General features: G+C 44.4%; 1 protein-coding gene across 4 annotated transcripts in view; it reads left to right on the forward strand.

Annotated features, from left to right (window-relative positions):
* The window catches only part of JAK2 (Janus kinase 2), a 338,377-nt gene that overhangs the window by 207,367 nt on the left and 106,118 nt on the right, over window positions 1-24,892 (forward strand). The gene's annotated exons all lie outside the window — the stretch shown is intronic.

Consider the following 24,892-nt stretch of genomic DNA (forward strand, 5'->3'; position numbering starts at 1 on the left):
CTATAGAAATTCTTAGGTACCGTAGTTTGTCGCCATTCCACGAGTGCGTGCAATTATAAAGCGTGACATGTTTGGTATCTATTTACTCGGCTTAACATCATCTTTCACATTATACAAAAAAATTGGGGTAACTTTACTGTTTGGATTTTTTAAAATTCATGAAAGTGTCCCTTTTCTCAAAAATTTGCATTGAAAACACCGCTGCACAAATACCGTGTGATATAAAATATTGATACAATCTCTATTTTATTCTCTAGATTCTCTGTTAAAAAATATTTAAAATGTTTGGGGGTTCTGAGTAATTTTCTAGCAAAAAATACAGATTTTAACTTGTAAACACCAAATTTCAAAAATAGGCTTATTCATGAAAGGGTTAAATCGTGAAACAAAAAAAAACACGGTTGAAAAATTGTTGCGCAAATACTGTGCGAGATAAAAAGTTGCAATGACCACCATTTTATTCCCTAGGGTATCTGTTAAAAAATATATATAATGTTTGGGGGTTCTGAGTAATTTTCTAGCAAAAAAATTATGATTTTTACATGTAGGAGAGGAGTGCCAGAATAGGCCCGGTATGGTAGTGGCTAAAGTACAAGTTCTAGACAGGTATATGAGTTTGGCGCATTTTTCACCACTTTTAGAATGCATGAGACACTTTTGCTAAATCTGTCTGCACCAGTCTTTGTGAATTTCAGGGATGGTGTTCTATTCAAAGAATTTTAAAGCATGCTTATTTACAGTATGTGTTGCCTACAGTGCAGTTGATATACAATGCTATTGATATTCATAAATGTTTTTTTCTTTCCACGAGAGATCTGCAAGCAGACCTACAAAAAGTTGGGATTCTAAACCAAGCTGTACAGTTAAAAAATAAATAAATTGTTGCCTTTCCATATATTTGATGCAAATGTGATGTTGGATAAATAAAGATGTTCGGTATTAACTGCACAAAATAAAGATGACTTGAAACTGTTTGTTTAGGTTCCTTTCCTTGTACTCAGAATTTTTATAGCTTAAAGGGGGTTGTAAAGTCTCAATTTTTTTTCACCTTAAGGCATTAAGGTGAAAAAAAAAAACCTTCTGTGCTTCAGCTACCCCCCCCTCTTTTTACTTGAACCCAATCGTTCCAGCGACGAGCATGAGCCCAGCAGCTCCAGCCGCTGTTTCGGGTCCTCATTGGACAGATTGATAACAGCGGAAGCCATTGGCTCCCACTGTTGTCAATCAAATCCAGTGACACGGGAGCTGGGGGCAAGGCTGAGTGCTGCTGTGTCGATGGATGCAGCAGCGGGACTGGTGAGCGCAACCGCACGGGTGACCCCATGGAAAGTGTCTCTCTGTGGGGGAACCTGATGAAGAGGAGGAGCCAGGATTGCTGCCGGGGGAACCCTAGAAAAGGAGGACTGGGGCTGCTCTCTGCAAAACCCTTGCACAGAGCAGGTAAGTATATCATGTTTGCTATTTAAAAAACAAAAAAACAATTACAATCACTTTAAATTAATTCTGACCAAGCAGTGTACAGTAAAGGACTGCATATGTAATATGCCCACAGCACTTTACGTATTAGCTATATGATCCTAGTTTAACATTAAAGGTGCATGTTGAGTTTTACAAGTACTGTAATTTGGGATTTTACAAATACATAATATATATTGCATTGTGGGTGTCCTGATCCCTAATATAGTATAAGCATCTTTTTTTAAACAATGCAACTATCTTTTTTGGAACATTCATAAACAAAGATTTTTACCCTAAAACTTTCTCTAAAACCCCAAATCAGTTTCTCTAAAATCTTCAAATTAATCCCTCCTATGTGTACTAAAAACATATGTTTTTAAAAAAGTATGGCATTTAGTACACATAGTGGGTAGGATTATTTTGATGAATAACCCTTCTGTTCTTGCATAAGAAATAAAAAAATATGCTTTTAGAAAGTTTTATGGTAAAAATCTTTTTTGGATGTATTGTAGATGTTACAAAAATGTCTTCCCATTGTTTCAATGGTAAGAATGTTTAATTTAGTCAGAGATGCCATGTTAGATTAAGCTGTTTGCCAGGTGCATTATCATAGTCACTATGGAGGAGATTTGCTAAAACTGGTGCATACAGAATCTGGTGCAGCTGTGTATAATAACCAATCAGCCTCTAGGTTTTATTGTCAAAGCTTAAAGAGGTTGTAAACCTGCAAGACAAAGGCATAATGAGCTAGAATGTATCACATACCAGCTCATTATGAAATACTTACCTTAGAACGAAGCCCTCTCATTGGCGCCCACATACCGCTGAGACAGCTGACATCTTCCCCGGTGTTTCTTCTGGGTTGGCGGGCTGTGGTGCTGTGATTGGCTGGTGCCGCGATGACAGGAGCTGCTGGTCACAGCACAGGGCCCTGAAGAAACGGCACGGGCAGCCATTCCTTCAGAGCATATGCGCTGATGACTTAATTGGTGCAGTATATGGTAAATATCTCCTAAAAGGTGCAAGTTTAGGAGATATTTACAGTACTTATAGGTAAGCCTTATTATAGACTTATCTATAGGTACAAACAAGCAAGGGGAGTTTACTTCCCCTTTTAAGGTAGAAGTTCACCCCAACACTAAAATCTGTAAATCTACTGTATCCACAATGTAAGACTATCCTATCAATCCCTGTAAAGATGAAATCACTATACATACCTTTTCTGAAGCCACTCCAGTCCGGTCCCATGCTGAGCTGTCAGCTGCAGCTTCGCTGTGGAGGCGGTGCAAAGGAGGCAGCCAACAACAGAATCCCCATAGTAACTCTATGGGTAACCTCACTTCCCTGGCATTTCAAAACCGTTGTCGGCTGTCTCCTGCACAGAGCTTCCGCCGCTGGGGACCGGCCTGGAGCAGCTTCAAAAAAGGTGTTATAGCTATTTCTTCTTTACGGGGCTACTTAGGTTAGTCTTAGATTATGGATGCCAGTAGATTTACAGATTTTAGTTTTAGGGTGAACTTTAATTGAACAAGCTGAAGTTAAAAGCCGATTGGTTGGTTACTATGCATAGCTGTACCAGATTCTGTGTGTGCAAGTTTTAGTAAATCTTCCCCTATGTATTTGCATAGGCATTCAGTTTACAGTCAGCTTGTGCCTACCTAAAGCTCAACCTTGGGATACACAAATGTTGTCCAAATGCAACCAGCATGTGTATTTTTACTTGAATCTGGCTGTGTTTTGCAGTGGTGGCCACTTCATTAGGGGCACAGGGGCGCCACTCCCCTAATTAAATGCGCCCAGCCCCTAATCTACATGCAAGGTGCCGGACGCATTGATTTCAATGGGGTGTTTTTTGTTTTGTTTTTTTGAAGCACATGATTAGAGCCTGAGGCTTGGCTTCAAAAAAGGTTGGGTTCGGGGTGCAGATGTCTTCCTGCTTCTTCTCCCGGCCAATCAGGAAGCAGGTCCTAAGACCCGATTGGCCAGGGTCTCATTAGTGCGAGTGAGGGGGGCAGGTTTGTTTGCCGATCCCCCCTTCAAAATATTGCGTACCAGCCGCCACTGGTGTGTTGTGTATTTCTTCTACTTCTGTGCAGAAGCTTCCTGTTATAAAGACCAGGCACTGCTGCTCTCTCTCCTTGTGCAAGGTGATTTGGTTTTGTATAGATGGGCCTGGTGGGTCCTTCCCTACTTGCTCTCTGTGCAGTCTGTTACAGCACAATAATGATGTCATTTGCTGCTTTGATAAGCTGGGTTTGTAAAGCTATCTGGTGCACACAAAGTAGATTTATGTCCTGTGTGGCCATTGAGGAATATATTTAAATGCAAGCTTTGTATCCAGAGTGCTTGTTTGTTTTTTTTTTTTTTTAACTTGCACCTACTTATCAGTTGTCTCCCAAGCACCATGGTTTTTTAAATCAATATTTCTGTAAGGGCCCTTTCACACTGGGGCGGTTTGCAGGCGCTATTGCACTAATAGTGCCTGCAAACTGACCCGAAACAGCCGCTGCTGTCTCTCCAGTGTGAAAGCCCCGAGGGTTTTCACACTGGAGCGGTGCGCTAGCAGGACGGGAAAAAAAGTCCTGCTAGCAGCATCTTCAGAGCAGTGAAGGAGCGGAGTGTATACTGCTCCTTCACCGCTCCTGCCCATTGAAATCAATGGGACAGCGCGGCTATACCGCCAGCAAAGCGCCTCTACAGAGGCGCTTTCCGGTGGTTTTTAACCCTTTCTCTGAATACCGACGGTAAATCGGCGCTTACAGTAGCAGCGCTTTACCGCCGACCCCGCCCCAGTGTGAAAGGGCCCTAACACTGGGACTATAGAATTTATAAACACGTTTTGTCAGCTCCTGGGAACTTGTGTTTTCTGTAGCAGAAAGTGAAGCAATCTATATCAAATGTTGCAATACATTTCTCTTCCTCTTACTGGTTTTTGTTTCTGTTTGTATGTTGTGCATCCTATTAATGTGAATTATAACAACTAAAGTATATCCAAATCCATTTTTTTTGTTTTAGATGGGGTGTATAAGTATTAAAGTGGTTGTAAATATTTTTTTTCTATTAAAATAACAAAAATGTTTATACTTACCTGCTCTGAGCAATGCTTTTGCACAGAGCAGCCCCAATCCTCTTCTTCTGGGGTCCCCCACCGGTGCTCTAGGCTCCCTCTCTTCATTGAGTGCCCCCACGGAAAGCCGCTTGTGCGGTCCCGCTCCCGAGTCCCGCTGATGTGTCAATTGACACAGACTCGGCCCCACCTCTCCCATCTCAGGATTTGATTGACAGCAGCGGGAGCCAATGGCCTCTACTACTAAGGTAAGAAAAATGGGGTGGAAAGGGGGCGTGCCGCAGCACAGAAGCATTTTTGTACCTTTTTATTTTTGTAACATGAATAAAATTTACCCTGTAAAAAAAAATTTGCATTTACAATGCTCATTCGTAGTAGTTACAACAATGACAGTAATCTAACAAAACCTTGTAATATATGATCAGGATATGTGCATCATGTCATCCATTTGTTTCAACTTGTTAATAAAGAAAAACTATTACAATACAGGTGATACTCAAAAAATTAGAATATCGTGAAAAATTTCATTTATTTCACTAATGCAACTTAAAAGGTGAAACTAATATATAGAGGGGGCGTGGTCAAGATGGCGACCAGATAGGACGTGTGAGACGGAGCTCCGCACACAGCAGGCCTGTAAATCCGGCTATTGGGGCTTACGAACACCCTGACTGACCCACAGAGCTGAGGCTGAGACCGGCACGGGAGAGAGAAGCTCCGGAGCACAGGGATAGCGGCATTCGGCTCCGCGGACGCCGCCGCCTGCTGCTGCACACGTGGAGAACTCTGCTGGGAGGTGAGAGGGACAGGGACGCACAGCGGACGGACACTATATAGTATATTCCGGCTACTGGGGGAATCTTCACATACCCCGAGATACCTGGCAGGCTGGGACCAAAACTGGGCATGAGAAGGAGGACCTGTGGCGCTCAGAAGAAGAGACACACGGCCCCTAAAACACCGCCGCCGGCCCAGGACCCACGTGGAGCAGCATGCTCAAATATGGCCTCACAGACAGAGCACACAGAGACTCATGCTGGGTCCTCCCAGATGGGAGCAGATCAGTTCCAGGCACTTATGCAGGCTATCACAGGCTGCCTAACTACAAAAATAGAACAAATACAATCAGAAATGGGCCTCATAAGAAGAGATATGGATAAATACAGAGACAGACTGACAGAGGCAGAACGGAGGGTAGGGGAGAATGAGGATACAATCCGAGATCACAGTGCCTCCCTTTGCATACTGCAGGTGAAAATGAAAACGCTGGAATCGCGTGCGGAGGACCAGGAAAATAGAAATTGCAGGAACAACCTGCGTCTGGTGGGACTTGCGGAGGGAAGGGATCCGGAGGCCTATACGGAGCAGTTGTTGCAAAATCTCCTTCCACAAGCACCATTTTCTGCTCACTTTGCGGTGGAGCGAGCCCACAGAATGCCATCGACTCGGGGTCCACCAGGAACACCTCCACGCACCTTCATATTTCGTATGCTGAACTTTAGAGACAGAGATTTGATCTTGAGGGAAGCAAGGAAAGTGGGGGAGCTGCGCACTGAGAATGCAAAGATCATGCTATTCCCTGACTACTCGGTGGAAACGCAGAGGCAACGCAGGACATTCAACCAGGTCAAGGCCCTAATGCGCACTAAGGGGCTCAAGTACAGCATGCTATTCCCTGCACGGCTCAGAGTGGTGGATGGTGAAACAACCAAATTTTTTACCTCCCCAGAGGAGGCATCCAGATGGCTTGAATCCCTGCCACGCAATCATTGATCCGTTGAATGGAGTCCACCACAACTTCCCTTCTTTTTATATCATGAGGACCAGTGGTAAGAATTACAGCTCTTTATCTTTGATACCATGGATTGCATGAATCCTGAGGGGCCAGGCTTTATGATATGGCACTGCTTTTTCACCTAGTGTTATGGTGGAGAATTGACACTTGCTTTGCTGGACGGTCCTGTGCCCAGGGGCTGAGGGGGGACGGTTAAGCTGTGATGGTCCTGGGGCGTTGGACTGCCTGGTGTGGGTCCCATCCCCCCCCCCCCCCCACAAATCTCTTGATGCCGGAGGTCTTTTCCGAAGATTTGGAACTCCGGAACTTTATACCTGCTTTGGGGGCAGACGCTGGGTTTTGCGCTGCTGGGGTGGGGGGGCTGGGGGAATCAGGTACTGTTGAGTATGCTTTGCTACTATCTTGGCTCCAGGGATGATAGAAAGGAGAGAATACGGGGCACACTGCCACATATGACCCGGTTCTGTTCTGCCGATAGAGATAGTTGATGGTGGGAGGGGTTAAGGGTGGAATTCCACTGTGTGGACTGGCTCTCCAAGATGAATATAACTGATTGCTTCTTTTTGTCTAACCAATTTTTTACAGGTTTAATGTACCAATATTTGAAACTAAGATTGTACCCTTAGAGATATCTAAGTGCAAGTAGCTACTCTAATGCTGACGGGTTGCTCTGGTCCCCTTGGAAAAGAGAATCCCTTGATTTGGGGGGTTTTTTCTCCCCTAATTATTATGTTTTTTTTTTCGGTTCTCTTTTCTTTTCTTTTTTTATTATCAACGACAGCCTGCAGGTGCCGCAAGTAGTGGAGTCTCTGATCTCACGTTAAGAAAATCAGGTCCTAGGTGTGTCAATTGTAACGCACTGCCCCCTTAGGAGGTTTCTCCTGTATTTTGGTTGTTATGGGTACTCAAACACCCCGAGGTTCAATTAATGGGGTGTGGGGTGGAATGGGAGGGAAGTTTTGTTTCGTTTGTTCAGTTTATGTTTTTTGTTTTTTGCTTCAATATTCAAGGATGTATTCATACAGATGGTTATGCAACAGCAAGGGCTTAGGCTACATGGTCCAGGCTATTATTCTGGTTCTTGCCCACGGGCGGATGATGGGTCCCCTGGCGGGAGGGGGGAGGGATAAGAGGGAGTCCCCTATGAGCTCTAAATCTACATGGTTTTCCGGAAGAGTTATATGCCACCTTGCGATATGGCTCAGATGAAAATATTGTCATGGAATGTGAGGGGTCTTAACCATAAAATCAAGCGCTCATTAGTTTTTGAATATCTTAAGAAATATACACCCCATATTTGTATTCTTCAGGAGACGCATCTGGTGGGGGCAGAGTGTTGGGTTTAAAGAGACCGTGGGTGGGACACCACTATCATGCCACCTACAGTAATTACGCCAGGGGGGTTAGTATACTGATCCACAGATCTCTCAATTTTGAGCCCCTTGATATTCTCATAGACCCTGAGGGCAGGTATGTAATAATACATGCTAAAATAGACATGTTGGCCCTGGTTGTGGTGGGTGTGTACTTGCCTCCACCGGCTAACATCTGCCTGCTGCAGAAGATCGCTGCCCTAATTGCACAGTTCCCCACAGACAATGTACTCCTCATGGGGGATTTTAATATCCCACCTAACCCTTCTCTAGATAAACTGTCTCCAGACCCAGCTACTGACTCTGCGCTGTCTCGGTGGTCGCAGGTGTTGGGATTGGAGGATGTGTGGCGCTGGAAACATCCAACAGATCGTATGTACACGTGTCACTCATCCTCCTATAACATGTTATCACGTATAGACCTTCTTTATGCCAGTTCACCCATGCTTCCCAAGATTATAAGTATTGAAATGCTCCCGAGGGGAATTTCGGACTACTCCCCGCTGCTATGCACAATGCAGACTACTACTCCACAAGCAGATAGAATATGGCGACTATCTCGGTTTTGGATTGAACATCCTACTATAGAAATTGAGATAGTCAAAGAGATAAAACAATTCTGGTTAACTAACGCCGGTTCCTCCACTCCAGGGACAGTATGGGATACTTTTAAAGCCTACATCAGAGGTTGCTATATGTCATCCATAGCTACAGAACGTAGGAATAATAAGATGCTATTAGAATAGTCAGAGACCAAGGCCCGTGACTTAGAGACAAGATATACCCTTACCTCTAACCCTATTATAGCGCAGGATATGAAGGTTGCCTACCGGGAGATAATGCTACTAAGGGTGGCCAAGGCGAACAAACGTCACTTGGCCCAAACTCAAAGAATATTTGAGCAAGGGGAAAAGACAGGTAGGCTTTTAGCCTGGTTGGCCAAGGAGCAGTCCCCGGTTTCCACAATAGCTCGTATCCGTAAGAATGACGGGACCCTAGTATCAGACCCTGTGAATATCAATGCCTGCTTTGCTGAATATTATTCGTCCCTGTACTTCTCTAGGACACAATACTCACCGAAGGAGCTCTCTGATTTTCTAGATGGGGTGCCGCTCCCGACCCTCACAGCTGCAGCACGGGAGAGCCTAGACGCTCCAATAACTTTGGAGGAGGTCCAACGGGCTCTAAGCTCCTTACAAACGGGGAAGACACCGAGACTGGATGGTCTACCCCCCGAATTCTATAAACAGTATATGGGTGAGGTAGCTCTTAGGATGCATGCAATGTTTACAGAGACCCTACAAACTGGGGAACTACCACTGTCCATGGCACAAACCATCATAGTGGTTCTACCCAAACCAGGAAAGGACCCCCAATTATGCCCCTCATATAGGCCCATATCTTTGCTTAATTCCGATGCGAAGGTTTTGACTAAGATTCTTTCCCGGTGGCTGAATGAAATAATACTTACTCTATTTCATGAAGACCAATCAGGTTTCATGCCTGGTAAAGGCACGGACATAAACATTCGAAAGTTGTATGCGGTCCTGGCCTCTGGGGAGGAGGATGCTCGGAATGAAATTGTGGCCTCTCTTGACACGGAGAAGGCCTTCGACTCTGTGGAGTGGGGCTACCTTTGGGAGGTCCTCCGCAGGTTCGGGTTTGGTCCGGTCTTTATCTCCTGGGTCAGGATGGTGTACAAGGCCCCCACGGCCAGAGTTCGCACAGGCACGGTACTCTCTCTGACCTTTCCCTTGGGTAGGGGAACTAGACAGGGGTGCCCGCTCTCGCCGGGTCTTTTTGCCCTGGCGATAGAGCCTATGGCCGCCCTTCTCCGGGCCACACCTGAGGTCCAGGGGATTACGAGAGGTCCTATACAAGAAAAGGTGTCGTTATATGTTGACGACACGCTACTCTACCTTAAAGATGATGGTACTTCCCTACAAGAGGCTCTTTCGGTAATTAACAGGTTTGGGAGATTCTCTGGAATATGTATCAACTGGGGAAAGTCGGTCCTGTTCCCTCTGCAGGCTGGGTCTATTCCCTTACAGACGGATGGGCAACTGTGTAGGGTTCCCCAGTCTAGATATCTAGGGGTGGAAATCCACCAAGACTTTAAAAAATACATCAGCCTTAACTTTAACCCTGTGGTCAACCACCTATCCCAAAGATGTAACACATGGAAATCTTTACCACTAACCCCGGTTGGCCGTGTCAACCTAATTAAAATGTCAGTACTGCCCAAGTTTACATATCTTTTCCGACAAACCCCGATCCCCATACCGATAACCTTCTTTCGACATTTAGACAGTATTATTACTTCATTCATTTGGAATGGGAAAACTCCTAGAATAGCCAGGGCAACGTTACAACTACCAGGGACCTTGGGGGGGTTTGGCCTTGCCTTGCTTCCTAAAATACTATTGGGCGGCGGTACTGGTGACAGTAAAATGGTGGTTCTCAGAAGAACCGGCCAACCCTGCTTCCACCATGGAGGCGGCGCTGCTCGACTCCTACACGGAGCTGAGGAATTTGGTGCATAGAGGCCCTAGATCAAATCTGAATGTGACCTGCCCCATGAGAACAACCCTTAAGGTATGGGATACAGTTCGTACACAGCTTTCGGGACCTAGTGACTGGTCCCCAGCGACTCCCTTATGGGGCAACCCCCGTCTGCCTCATTTCCGCTCCATCCCCGACTTGGTCGTGTGGGCCAGATACGGAGTTACAACCCTTGGGGATATAGTTACCCAGGGACAACTAATCTCCTTTGATGCTCTAAAAAGGGAAAAGGATCTGCTGAATCATATGTTCTTTAGGTTCCTTCAGGTGAGGCATGCGTTCCGATCCCAGTTCCCCAGTCCACTGGCTTTGGAGGAGTCACCGGTGGAAAGTGAGCTCAAAAACCAGGGCAGTGGGAAAACACGGTCTACAATCTATAATATGCTTGCGACTCGAGACACATCTAAAGTCTCCCAGCTATGCGAGCGGTGGCGGTTGGATATTCCGGAGTTGGCGGATGGGGACTGGGAAGAGGGAATTCAGCAATATCTGCCCCTGGCAATTTCAGCAAGGGATAGGTTTATGCAATTGAAATTCCTTCATCGGGCATACTACTCTCCATCACGCCTGGCAAGAATTTACCCTGATAGAACAGCAAGGTGCCCTAGATGTAGCTCAGAAGATGCCGATTTTTTTCATGTGGTCTAGTCCTGCCCTGGAGTGATGGAATTTTTGGAAAAGTATACTTAATGATATTAACTCTGTAGGGGGTATGCAAGTCCCATATAGCCCAATACCTCTTCTGCTGGGTATCTGCGATTTTCTAGAAGTCACATGGGGAAAGAAACGATTTATCTTCTATACCACACTATATGCTAGGAAAGCAATCCTATTGCAGTGGAATCAATCCCAACCACCCACCAAACAGCTCTGGCAATCCCTGATCCATAAGGCGTTACCACTATATAAAATGACATATATGGGAAGAAACTGTCCCCAAAAATTTGAGATTTGGGCAGCATGGGTGAAGGCAAAACACCTGACTATTGAATGAAGAGGGTGGGTCATAGCCCACTATGTCTGGCACTGCCCCCACCCCCCACCCCCCACATGTGGGTCTCCAAGTCTCTTCTTAAATATATGTAAGATTGGGGTGGAATACCCCAGGATGTTTGGCAGGATCCCTTGCATCTCCACCTCATATCAATACCCTTAATGAGTGTATCTGTACCATCTTCTGAAATGGATAAATGTAGATGTTGTTAAATCTCTCCTCTGCTAAGTCATGCAAATGATCTATGTATGTCATCTGTATTCAAGTCTAACCCGAAGTGAATTGTTTGTTTTGTGAAAATCTAAATAAACTTTTTTGTTAAAAAAAAAATATATATATATATATATGAGATAGACTCATTACATGCAACGCAAGATAGTTCAAGATGTGATTTGTCATAATTGTGATGATTATGGCTTACAGCTCATGAAAACCCCAAATCCACAATCTCAGAAAATTAGATTACATGCAATCAATTAAATAGGTATTGTACATAGAACAATATCGGACCTTTGAAAAGTATAAGCATGCATATGTACTCAGTCCTTGGTTTGGGCCCCTTTTGCAGCAATTACTGCCTCAATGAGGCGTGGCAAGGAAGCTATCAGCCTGTGGTACTGCTGAGGTGTTATGGAAGACCAGGATGCTTCAGTAGCGGCCTTCAGCTCTTCTGCATTGTTCGGTCTCATGTCTTATCGTCTTTCTCTTGGCAGTGCCCCATAGATTCTCTATGGGGTTCAGGTCAGGCGAGTTTGCTGGCCAATCAAGCACAGTAATCCCACGGTCATTGAACCAGGTTTTGGTGCTTTTGGCAGTGTGGGCTGGTGCCAAGTCCTGCTAGAAAATGAAGTCAGCATCCCCATAGAGCTTGTCTGCGGAAGGAAGCATGAAGTGCTCCAAAATCTCCTGGTACCACAGTGGACCAACACCAGCAGATGACATGGCTCCCCAAATCAACACAGACTGTGGAAACTTCACACTGGACTTCAAGCATCTTGCAGTGTGTGCCTCTCCATTCTTCCTCCATACTCTGGGTCCTTGGTTTCCAAATGAGATGCATAATTTACTCTCATCAGAAAAGAGGACTTTGGACCACTGAGCAACAGACCAGGTCTGTTTTTCTTTAGCCCAGGTAAGACACTTCTGACGTTGTTTGTTGTTCAGGAGTGGCTTGACAAGAGGAATATGACATTTGAAGCCCATGCCCCGGATCCATCTGTGTGTGGTGGCTCTTGATGCACTGACTCCAGCCTCAGTCCACTCCTTGTGAAAGTCCCCAACACTTTTGAATGGCCTTTTCCTGACAATCCTCTCCAGGCTGCGGTCATCCCTGCTGCTTGTGCACCTTTTTCTTCCACACTTTTCCCTGCCACATAACTTTCTATTAATGTGCTTTGATACAACACTTTGGGAACATCCAACTTCTTTTGCAATTACCTTTTAAAGCTTTCCCTCCTTATGGAGGGTGTCAAGTTTTCTGCACAACTGTCAGGTCAGCAGTCTTTCCCATGATTGTGATTCCTACTGAACCAGACTGCGAGACCATTTAAAGGCTCAGGAACCCTTTTGCAGGTGTTATGGCTTAATTAGCTCATTAGAGTGGGACACTTTGAGCCTAGAATATTGCACCTTTTCACAATATTCTAATTTTCTGAGATTGTGGATTTGGGGTTTTCATGAGCTGTAAGCCATAATCCTCACAATTAGGACAAATCATGGCTTGAACTATCTTGTTTTGCATGTAATGAGTCTATCTCATATATTGGTTTCACCTTTTAAGTTGCATTAGTGAAATAAATTAACTTTTGCACAATATTCTAATTTTTCGAGTATCACCTGTAGGTGCAAGTGGTCTATGTGATTCTGTCGTGCTCCATCAATCTTTAGTAATTCAACCAAATTCTAGTCTACTGCCTTGTGTTCCCAATACCAGCCTGTTCGGTGCTATATTATCCGTGTTTTTCACCTGATCGTCTCCTATTACACCTCTATCTTTCCAGACACGTTTCATCCATCCAGCCCATATTTTCCCAAACTTTTTAGGGCAACCTCTAGCAGTGTATGTAATCTTGTACATTGGCAATGCCTTATTAATGATTTCCACCCAGTTTTTTGAGAGGTCGGGGTCGGGTTCTTCCATCTAAGAGCCACCGCTTTTTTAGCATAGAAAAAGGCCATTCTTAATAGTGTTATCTGAGAGTAAGATATTTCTTCCTCCTCCAGGTCTCCCAAAAGGCACCTGGCTGGGGAATAAATGTTAGGGGAGGGCCAATATGTCTTGAAGAAATTCTAGGATTGCCTTCCAAAATCTCTCCACTAGGGAACACTGCCACACCATATGGAAATCGTCTCCTGGTGCACTCCTGCATCAAGGGCATTCCAGTGAGTCCTGTCTTCCCATTTTGTGTAACTGGGTCGGGGTGTAATATATTCAATGTAAATAGTTAAACTGTATCAGTTTGTCTCTGACCAAGTTCATTGAAGGCAGCAGGGTCTCCAAGACCTCAGACCAGGACTCCTCTGTGAGGGATGGTATATCGGTCTTCCACTTTGCAGCTACCCTCTCCATCCTAGGAGAAGAGGAAGTCAGCAGGATGGAATAATACCTAGATATGAGTTTTAAATGATCATCTTCCATCAGTAATTTTTCCATAACAGATGGGGATAACTCCACCCCGCCCCCACCAAACTGCGCTGTTGCTGCATGACGCAGCTGAAGATATCGGAAGAAAAATGTATTCGGGATCCTGTATTCGGTCTGCAAGTCTGTGAAGGACTTGAAAATTCCATCTCTAATGAGTTGATGCGTATATTTAACTCAATATGCTGCCCAACATGCCCCATCTGGGATTTTGTAAATTTACCAGAGCTGGGGATTGTGCCACAAAAGGGCATTTGGGGAGGTGGTCAGGCTGGAGCCCCCCACTCTGGCGTTGCACATGTGAAATATTCTGTAGGACAGTTTGAGGATTCCTGCTCCTTGTTCTGGGTAGGGACCCTTTCTATATAGTACATTAATCAGCGCCTCGTATGAGTGGACCTGGGCAACTTGTGTGGCTACTGATGCAATGTCCATTGCTGGGAAGAACCGCCCATGGACATGTGTCAACTGGGCTGCCAGATAGTAATACTGCAAATTGGGCAATGCCAGCCTCGCCAGCCTCCCCCCCCCCCCCCCCGCTTGTATTGGCAGGAACAATGTGTCCAGTGACACCCTAGATGGTTTAGCTCCCCAGAGGTAGGAGGAGAGTAATTTAATTGCTGTAAACAGTTTCTTAGGGATATAGATTGGGGCATACCAAAACAAATAAAGAAATCTAGGAAGGTAGATCATTTTAAATATGTTGATTCGTCCCAGGAGATTGAGAGGCAGTTTAGACCACGTCTGTAAGTTGTCCTTCAGATGGACCAGTAAGGGAGATAGATTATGATGTATCTGTTTAGTGGTAGCTGGATCTCAAGTACCGAAATCGAGAGACCATTTGTAACGGTACCTCAGGGGGCAACCTAGGAGCATACTCAAAACTAAATGGAAAAATGATAGACTTATTCCTTTTCACTTTTATTTATTAATTTATTTATGTATTTATTTATTTCAGGTTACTTATACAGCGCCGTCAATTTACGCAGCGCTTTACATATACATTGTACATTCACATCAGTCCCTACCCTCAAGGAGCTTACAATCTAAGGTCCCTAACTCACATTCATACATACTAGGGACAATTTAGACCGGATCCAATTAACCTACCAGCATGTCTTTGGAGTGTGGGAGGAAACCGGAGTACCCGGAGGAAACCCACGCAGGCATAGGGAGAACATGCAAACTCCAGGCAGGTAGTGTTGTGGTTGGGAATCGAGCCAGCGACCCTTCTTACTGCTAGGCGAGAGTGCTACCCACTACACCACTGTGCCACCCCTGAGTATTCCCCGAACCTGGAAATCCCATCTAGGGCGTTGAGCAAGGATCCCTCTGCCAAATACAGCAGCATGTGATCTGCATAGAGTGCTGTTTTTTCCTCCAATGCATTGATCTTGCAACCCCGGACATCCCTATCCGCTTCCGGGAGGGCCGCCAGCGGTTCTATGGTGAGGGCAAATGGGCGACAGTGGGCACCCCTGTCGAGTGCTCCTATTTATTTCAAAGGTATATGTAATAATGATGTTAACTCAATTGGACCAGCGGTTTAGCATACAACAGGCGTACCCAGGCTATAAATTTGGGTCCCACTCTAAGCCGCTCAAGTACTGCTAGTAAATAGGGCCATTCAATTAAATCGAATGCTTTATGCGTGTCTAGAGACAACTCCACTTGGGTATCAGGATTGGGACCTTCTGATTGGAGGATAGTAAAGAGATGACACAGGTTTATGGTCGTCAACCTTGCCGGTATGAAACCTGTCTGATCAGGATGGATGCTCGAAGCAATCTCTTTTTTTAATTGTTGGGCAAGGAGTTTAGCTAGTATTTTCGCATCTACATTTATTAGGGATATGGGTCTGTATGACTCGCAATAATCATGGTCCTTGTGTGGCTTAGGAATTAATACAATGAGTGCCTCCTCAGTGATTCCGGAAGTATGCCTTTATCAAATGCATCCCTATACACTTCAAGTAGTTTAGGAGCCAGACTCTCATTATAGGTGCTGTACCACTCAACCGGAAAACCATCCAGCCCAGGGGTCTTATTTGAGTTAAGGGAACACACCGCGGTCCTGATTTCGTCTGCTGTGATCGGAAGTTCCAACTCCTTAGCTGCCTCCCCTGACAGTTCTAGAAGAGGAATTGGGACCAAGTAGTCTCAACCTGCCTCTTCCCCATAGTTTACCCTGGAGGAGTATAAATCAAAATAAAAGGCAACAAAAGCATCAGCAATATCAGACTGTAGTGTGCAAAGCTTCTTTTGTGTGTTGCATATACGTGGAATAGATGCCAGAGCCGCCTGCTGGGAATGTGCTAGGTAGGCAAGTAATCTACTGTTCTTATCCCCAAACTCAAAAATGCATTGGGTCTGGTACAGTATTTTTTTCTGGGTTTTTTCTACTAGTACTAAGTAAGTGACGAACTCCCTCCCTCCAGGTTCTATAGGTCTCGGGATTGGGATTTTTAATGTATTCTACTTCAGCTTCCGTGACATTTTATTCCGAGTCATGGGCCTTTCACTCCCTGTCAGACTGTAACTGTTTAATAACCCCTGCTATGCAGCCTCTGAGTGTGGCCTTAAATGCATCCCAGGTAACCCCTATTGGGACCTCACCTCTATATTCCAGCCAAAAATTATTTATGGATGTAGCCGTGGACCTCTCGAAACACTGCTCCTTTAGCCACAAGAGGCTTAGCTGCCATAGGACATATCCCCGCGATAGACATGCAGCTACGCCAGGTCTATCAATGTCAGGCGATAATACAGCATTCAAATCCCCAGCTAGGATAGTGGGCTCCTCCGCCACTTGGAGCACCTTTGCCCTCAGTGTTTCCCATACCGCCACAGTGAATGGGGGTGGTATATATACTACTACAAACGTGTAGGGTTGGCTATTAATGAGAAGCACCAGAACCACAAATCTGCCGAAAGGATCCAGTTGGACAGCTTTTGTGGGACACAATAACGATTTGGTCACTAGGACCGTTACACCTCTGGCGTAATTTGAGTATGTAGAGTGAAAAGCGCTGCTCACAAATGCTCTGTGAAGGGCCAACATTTTAGCTCCAACCAAATGCTATTCTTGTAAGAATACAATATGGGGTTTGCGTTTGTGTATGTATTTAAAGACCAAGGCCCGTTTAATTTTGGCGTTGAGTCCTCTTACATTCCATGATAGGAGATTAAGGGTCTGTATGGTTGGTGCAACGTGTATCTAGGGTGTCAGGATAATACAGATTATTGAGGGGAGATGGCAAAGAGCCTCCTAGATGGGCACATAGTACATATCTTTTATGCCCCACCCGGGAGCAGTATTGGGAAACACATATGCATGCAGTTGCGTAATTAGTAGCATAAGAAATTTTAGGAAAAAAACAAGACAAAAAAAACATATAAATTCTTTGATCCAGAACAGAGGATCCCAAAACCCAACCCCCCCCCCCCGCCCGCAGCCCCAAACACCCCACATGTTTCTCCCAAAACATTGAACAACAAAGTCAAAGGGGGGGTAGCCTTCCTGCTCTAGCCAGACAGGAAGATTTAGGGTGAGTATATGGTATTCAGCAGAGCATTAAATGAACCGCGTTGATTGAAGGTCAATCTTCAGTAGCCTGACAGGGCTTTGAATGTTAAAGGATCTCTCAAACCAGAAAAAGAAAAAAAAAAAATTAACAAGAAAAAAATGGGTGCTTCTATAGCAACTGCCAGTACAGATCTATCAGCCTGGAGGAGTCCCCCCAGGCCAGCTAGAAGACATGTCTATCAAGGGAAAGGGTACACATGTCAGCCAGATCCCAGCGACTCCAACTAGTGGTTTGCTTCCTTGGGTGACGTGAAGAATTGTGCTTTGCCTTTATGTATGACTCTCAGCTTAGCAGGATATAGCAAGCTATATGGTAGACTGCGGTCTCTCGGGCGCTGCTTCACATGTTGAAAGGTTGCCCGATGCTTCTGCGTGGCTGCTGAGAAATCCAGGAAGATGGAAATGCAATTGTTGTTAAACAACAATTCAGGCAGGTTGTGGGCTTTATGCAGTATGGTTTCTTTATCCCTGAAGTACAGAAATCGGGCTAACTTGGGTCTAGGATATCTGCCCGCTGGGGGGGGGAGCCCTCAGGGGGACTCTGAGCCCTTTCTCTGGCAAACAGGTGAGAGAAGCTGTCATCCCAAAGGTATGCTTGAGCCAGGATAACAGGAACTCCTCAGGACGTTTGCCCTCCGAGCCTTCTGGGAATCCCAGGAATCTGAGGTTATTCCTGTGGGGCCTGTCCTCAATATCCCCCAGTTTAGCCTCCTGGGATTTGTGGTCCGCCGCCACATCTCTCACCTGTACCATCAGTGGGTTGAGGTCATCCTCCACCGCGCTAATAAGCTGTTCAGCCTGTGTGACCCTTTGTCTAACTTTATGCACATCATCCTTTAGGAGAGCAAAGTCCACCCTTATGGTTTCAATCTGTGAGAACAGTGAAGTGTGGCAGCTCTTAATGGTATCCATTATCTGCACCAGCATCGGCTCTCTTACCTGTGCACCAGAGCCGCTCTCCCCTGGGTTAGACGAGGCAGAAGGCAGAGGATTCGCTAAGGGATCAGATGGATCCAGCCAGTCGGTGTCCCCCTCGGTCCACAGGCAGCCAGCAGGGGCTGGAGAATCATGCCATTCCGTCTCCGAGCAGGTGCCATCTTGAGTTGCCTCGTGTGTGAACCTAGAGAGCCTCTCTGCGGGTGTTGGATCCAAACTCGGCCGTATTTTACCGTGGTCAGGTACTGGTATGTTCCCCAATCGATTCTGGTAGGTGGGCAGCAAAAAGTTCAAGCCTGAGGCTGAACTTTTTAGTCACTAGGACAGAAAATCATGGAAAATGTTAATTTCCTTTTAACAGCATGTAAGGAACTACATGCTAAACTGGATCTTAAGGCTTAACGCATACTTTTCCTCAAACGGGGATTTTTTTACTAACATGGCAATAAAAGCAGGAAATTCCTAGCTAAAGCACTAAGATATCTGATCCTCTACCCATATCTCCCAGATCAAAGCTCCAGATACTAAAATGGCACACACTACAGAACAAATAGCATCGGAATTCCACTGCTTTTTTTCTAAACTTTACAATTTACTACCACTACGGCAATACCTAGAACAAAGTGGGTTGCAAAATTTGTCTACCTCCGAGGCTGATGGCATTGACAAACCTAAGGAAATGATTTTGGACGGCTGCACTTCCAAATATCCTTTTATTGAAGCTTCAACCAGATAGATGCATTTTGCACAAATGTTAGCGTTTAGTCATGACTAAGCTCTAACGTGTGCGCGAACCGCGTCTACTTTTTTGTCCCCTGCTCCATCTGTCAACCACTTGTCATATTAGGCTTCAATAAAAGGATTTTTGAAAGTGCAGCCACCCGGGATCATTTCCTTATGTTACACAGTATGCAAGCTGGGCTAGCATCTGACTAGTGTGTGTGGGGATTAACCAGGGGCTTGCTCACCTGGAGTGGCTTTTCTTGTTTCATTGAACATTGACAAACCTGTTGACATGACAGAACTTTTACAGGCAATGAAAACATTGAAATCTGGCAAGAGCCCGGGCCTAGATGGCTTTTCAACCATCTACTATAAAACCTTTACCTTGGGAAACACAAAAACCACTGCTCGGCGCACTGAACTCTCTCTTAAAAAGAAACCCAATTCTTGCCACCCTCCTTTACTCTAGCTCACATTACCGTGCTTCCCAAACCTGCCAAGGACCCTGCTGACTGTTCCAGTTATAGGCCAATATCCTTGCTCAACGTAGGTGTAAAACTTTTAGAAAAGGTTATAGCAATGAGACTTTGCAAGTACCTCCCAGATATTATTGGCCCGGAGCAGGTGGGTTTTATGCCAGGCAAGGAGGTGCATGATAATGTCACTAAAGCACTAAATCGAATCCACCTCCTTAAGGGACACACTAAAGAGGGCCTTTTACTATTTACTGACACAGAGAAGGCCTTCGACAGGGTAGCTTGGGACTTTATGCTTTCAGTGTGCACACCTATTGGCTTAAAAACCAATATGTTAACATGGATTTCGGCATTATACCAAAACCCTACAGCCAGACTAAAAATCAATGCCACTCTTTGGGAGTCAGTGAAGATACATAACGGTACCAGACAGGGCTGTCCTTTGTACTCCCTTAATATTCTACCACTGTGTGTACAAAGGGAGACCTAAAACTTTTGAACTGCTACAGGCAGAATTAAAAATAAAACACTTCACACATTGGCAATACATACAGCACCACAATTATATCTATTGCCATGCCAACCGATAGCATTTCATGAGACAGGTGACATACTTTGAACAGCTATGTATTGAGGGAGCTCTTATAGAAAAAGCAACTTCCATGATGTATAACTGCTTGCAATCCAATCTATGGGATACCACTAGTAAACAAGGAAAGATTGGGAGCTAGCTTTCAAAACCACCTTTACAGATGATCAATGACTTAATGCTTGCATTCTAGCCCACAAATGTTCGATCAGTTCTAGCATCCAAGAAACTTCATAAAAATCATGACAAACTGGTATTTCACCCCGGCCTAGTTACACGCATGGTACCCAGGACACACCAGAAACGTGTTGGTGCTGTGTCAACGACACAGGTACCATATTACACGTATAGTGGGAATGCCCGTCTTTGCACAACTTTTGGAATAACATCTGTTCACAGATCTATTCCGTAACTGAGACAAAACTAAAACTCGCACCAGAATGCTGCCTACTGGACATATCCAATTACTCCTTACACAAATACAAAAAATTGATTGTGGGGCATCTACTGAATGCGGCCAAATCTGTCATCCCCAAATATTGGAAAACTACACGTGCCTACAGTGGCAGAATGGCTGCATGCAGTGGACACAATCAACAAAATGAAAGAGACCGTAGCTATTGCTTCAGAAAACACAGAAAAATTCCATAAATTATGGAGATCGTGGTTCCTATTTAAATACTCTCATTCTTACGATAGACTGCGAAATGGCTGAATGGCTTTGACCGAAGAATATCTGTCAAGACTGTTTACCTTTATTCATATACGTATGACTATAGATGTGTGTGTGTGTGTGTGTGTGTGTATGTATGTATCTATGTTCAGACGGACTATAACTGAATTCCACTTAATATTTACAACTAAATGTTTTATTTTTATTTTTTTCCTTTCTGTACTGCCATTGATTCTTATTTTATTTCTGAAACCTAAAAATTTATTTATTTCAGGTACTTATATAGCGCCCAATTTACGCAGCGCTTTACATATACATTATACATTCACATCAGTCCCTACACCCTCAAGGAGCTTACAATCTAAGGTCCCTAACTCACATTCATACATACTAGGGACAATTTAGACAGGATCCAATTAACCTACCATCATGTCTTTGGAGTGTGGGAGGAAACCGGAGTACCCGGAGGAAACCCACGCAGACATAGGGAGAACATGCAAACTCCTGGCAGGTAGTGTCGTGGTCAGGATTTGAACCAGCGACCCTTCTTACTGCTAGGCGAGAGTGCTGTCCAGTACACCACTGTGCCGCCCTAAATATACAGTATCTCACAAAAAATGAATACGCCCCTCACATTTTTGTAAATATTATATGTTTTCATGTGACAAGAAATGACACTTTGCTACAATGTAAAGTAGTGAGTGTACAGCTTGTATAACAGTGTAAATTTACTGTCTCCTCAAAATAACTCAACACACAGCCATTAATGTCTAATCCACTGGCAACAAAAGTGAGTACAAGTGAAGGTGTCCAAATTGGGCCCAAAGTGTCAATATTTTGTGCGGCCACCATTATTTTCCAGCACTGCCTTAACCCTCTTGGGCATGGAGTTCACCAGAGCTTCACAGGTGGCCACTGGAGTCCTCTTCCACTCCTCCATGACGACATCATGGAGCTGGTGGATGTTGGAGACCGTGCGCTCCTCCACCTTCCATTTGAGGATGCCCCACAGATGTTCAATAGGGTTTAGGTCTGGAGACATGCTTGGTCAGTCCATCACCTTTACCCTCAGCTTCTTTAGCAAGGCAGTGGTCATCTTGGAGGTGTGTTTGGGGACGTTATCATGTTGGAATACTGCCGTGCGGCTTGGTCTCCGAAGGGAGAGGATCATGCTCTGCTTCAGTATGTCACAGTACATGTTGGCATTCATGGTTCCCTCAATGAATTTTAGCTTCCTTGTGCCGGCAGCACTCATGCAGCCCCAGACCATGACACTCCCACCACCATACTTGACTGTAGGCACTTGTCTTTTTACTCCTCACCTGGTTACCGCAACACGCTTGACACCATTTGAACCAAATAAGTTTATCTTGGTGTCATCAGACCACAAGACATGGTTCCAGTAATCCATGTCCTTGGTCTGCTTGTCGTTGGCAAACTGTTTGCAGGATTTCTTGTGCAGCAGGTTTAGAAGATGCTTCCTTCTGGAACGACAGCCATGCAGACCAGTTTGATGCAGTGTGCGGCGTATGGTCTGAGCACTGACAGGCTGACCCCACCCCTTCAACCTCTGCAGCAATGCTGGCATCACTCATACATCTATTTCCCAAAGACAACCTCTGGATATGACTCTGAGCACGTACACGTAACTTCTTTGGTCGACCATGGCGAGGCCTGTTCTGAGTGGAACCTGTCCTGTTAAACCGCTATATGGTCTTGGCCACCATGCTGCAGCTCAGTTTCAGGGTCTTGGTAACCTTCTTATAGCCTAGGCTATCTTTATGTAGAGAAGCAATTATTTTTTTCAGATTCTCAGAGAGTTCTTTGCCTTGAGGTGCCATGTTGAACTTCCAGTGACCAGTATGAGATGGTGAGAGCGATAACCTCAAATTTAACACACCTGCTCCCCATTGAAACCTGAGACCTTGCAACACTAACGAGTCACATGACATCTGGGAGGGAAAATGGCTTATTGGGCCCAATATGGACATTTTCATTTAGGGGTGTACTCACTTTTGTTGCCAGCAGTTTAGACATTAATGGCTGTGTGTTGAATTATTTTGAGGGGACAGCAAATTGGCACTGTTATACAAGCTGTACACTCACTACTTTACATTGTAGCAAAGTGTTATTTCTTCAGTGTAGTCACATGAAAAGATATAATAAAATATTTACAAAAATGTGAGGGGTGTACTCACTTTTGTGAGATACTGTATTTAATACACGCTTGTGTTCATAATATATAACTGTTTTTTATGTTCTCGATGCGTAAATTTTACCAATGTCGACCATTGCGTTGGGGCAGTTGGTGACCTTGGGAAAAAAGGGAAAAGGGTCCCATTTAGGGGAGCAAAACAGTAAATCACATGTAAATAAAAAAAAAAAAAAAAACATTTTCAAAGCAAAAAGTAGAAACATTTGTGTCAGAGGTGGCAATGATTAACTGGGCACAGAGGCCTGGGACATAATGAGACAAAGGGGGTGTGAATTTTGTCCCGTGGTGAAGGGGAAGGGGAAAAAGGGGGGGTGGAAATAGGGAGGATGGGGAGGCGGAAGGTGAGGTTGGGGGGGGGGGGGGGGGCATGAAATGGTCAGAATAAGGAAGGAGAAAAAGAGGTGTAGAACTAGGCAAGGGGAGAAAAAGAGAAGTAGTCCTAGGCTGGAAGAGAGAATGGAACCTGTCGTTTGGATGGTGTTCCAGAATGGCCCCAAATACCCAAGCTGGCCCAAATGTGGGCAGACCACCTAATATGATATCATTTCATCTCCACACCCACAGCATCTGTCACTATATGACAGCTTTGAATGGGCTATGCTGATGTTTGAAAATAGAATTCTGGTGCATGGTGTCTGTTGCAGCTAAATTGGAGGAAAGAAATTTGCCAAAGGGTGCTTCCAGGGATGTGTAATAGGCTACAGATCACAGATTCTGTAAAGTGTTTTTGCAGTTAAAAATACTGTATATTGTACTCTTATTGCATCTCTTGACTGTTATATTAAGGGAAGGTTGGGTGGGGGGGGGTGTTATTTAGAAATAGACTTTGCCTACTAGATGCACAAATACATTCAGTTACTTTTTAGATAGCTAGGAAGGAAAAAATATGTGCATATAGATATTCAACTTCTAATATATACTTTTGCAGCTATAATGTTCTTGTCACCTTTGTGTTAATAAGCTGCTTTTTCTTTCCTTTGCGAAATTCGTATGTCCACAAAAAGCACAGCATTTTCCCAGTTATGTTGTGCAGAATTGGAGTCAATTTGTGGACTGCTGATGCTTGAGCTACAGAGATAATTTTTTGGTGCTGCAAATAGCCTTTACCCATTCAATTCCATCTCATTTTAGGATCATGTGGTTATGTAATTATTGTATGATACCAAGTGTTTATATATATATATATATATATACCAAAATTAAGTTGACATGATGCAGATGTATGCAGAAATTGGGGCAACAGTAATGGAATTACATTTTTAGTTGTAATTCATAGGTATAATGTGTCAATATTGTAAACACTAACATAAACCTCCATGCTTGGATGTGTAGTATTAAATATTATCTACATGGCATCTAAAATATGCTGTATAAATAGTGTGACTGTATAAAGGACTGGACAACAAGCATATAATGAAACTGCAGAGCAAAAGCAAGAATGCATAGCAACACCTCCCAAATCAGTTAGGTGGGTGGAAATAGAATTGCTGTTGTAACATTGTAAAATTCCCCTGCATTTTGGGAATAACCATTTAGTTTGTTATTGAAATGAGTAATACAGTTACTGAGAATTGTTTGCCAGCTAATCTGCATGACTGAGGGTTGTGTAAGAGACTTTAATGGAATATTCAATCTGCAAAGGATTTTCCCACCGAATGTGGTTGATTATAGACTCTGGGCAGTATTAAACACATTAGGTGTTAAATGTACTCTCACAGAAGAATGTTTGGATGTTGTACAGGCATGAACAAATTTGTTGGTACCATATCATGAAAAAAGAAGAACCAACAATGATTTCATTGTTG

This window comes from Aquarana catesbeiana, linkage group LG01 (assembly GCF_042186555.1).
Source record: "Aquarana catesbeiana isolate 2022-GZ linkage group LG01, ASM4218655v1, whole genome shotgun sequence".
NCBI classification, from domain to species: domain Eukaryota; kingdom Metazoa; phylum Chordata; class Amphibia; order Anura; family Ranidae; genus Aquarana; species Aquarana catesbeiana.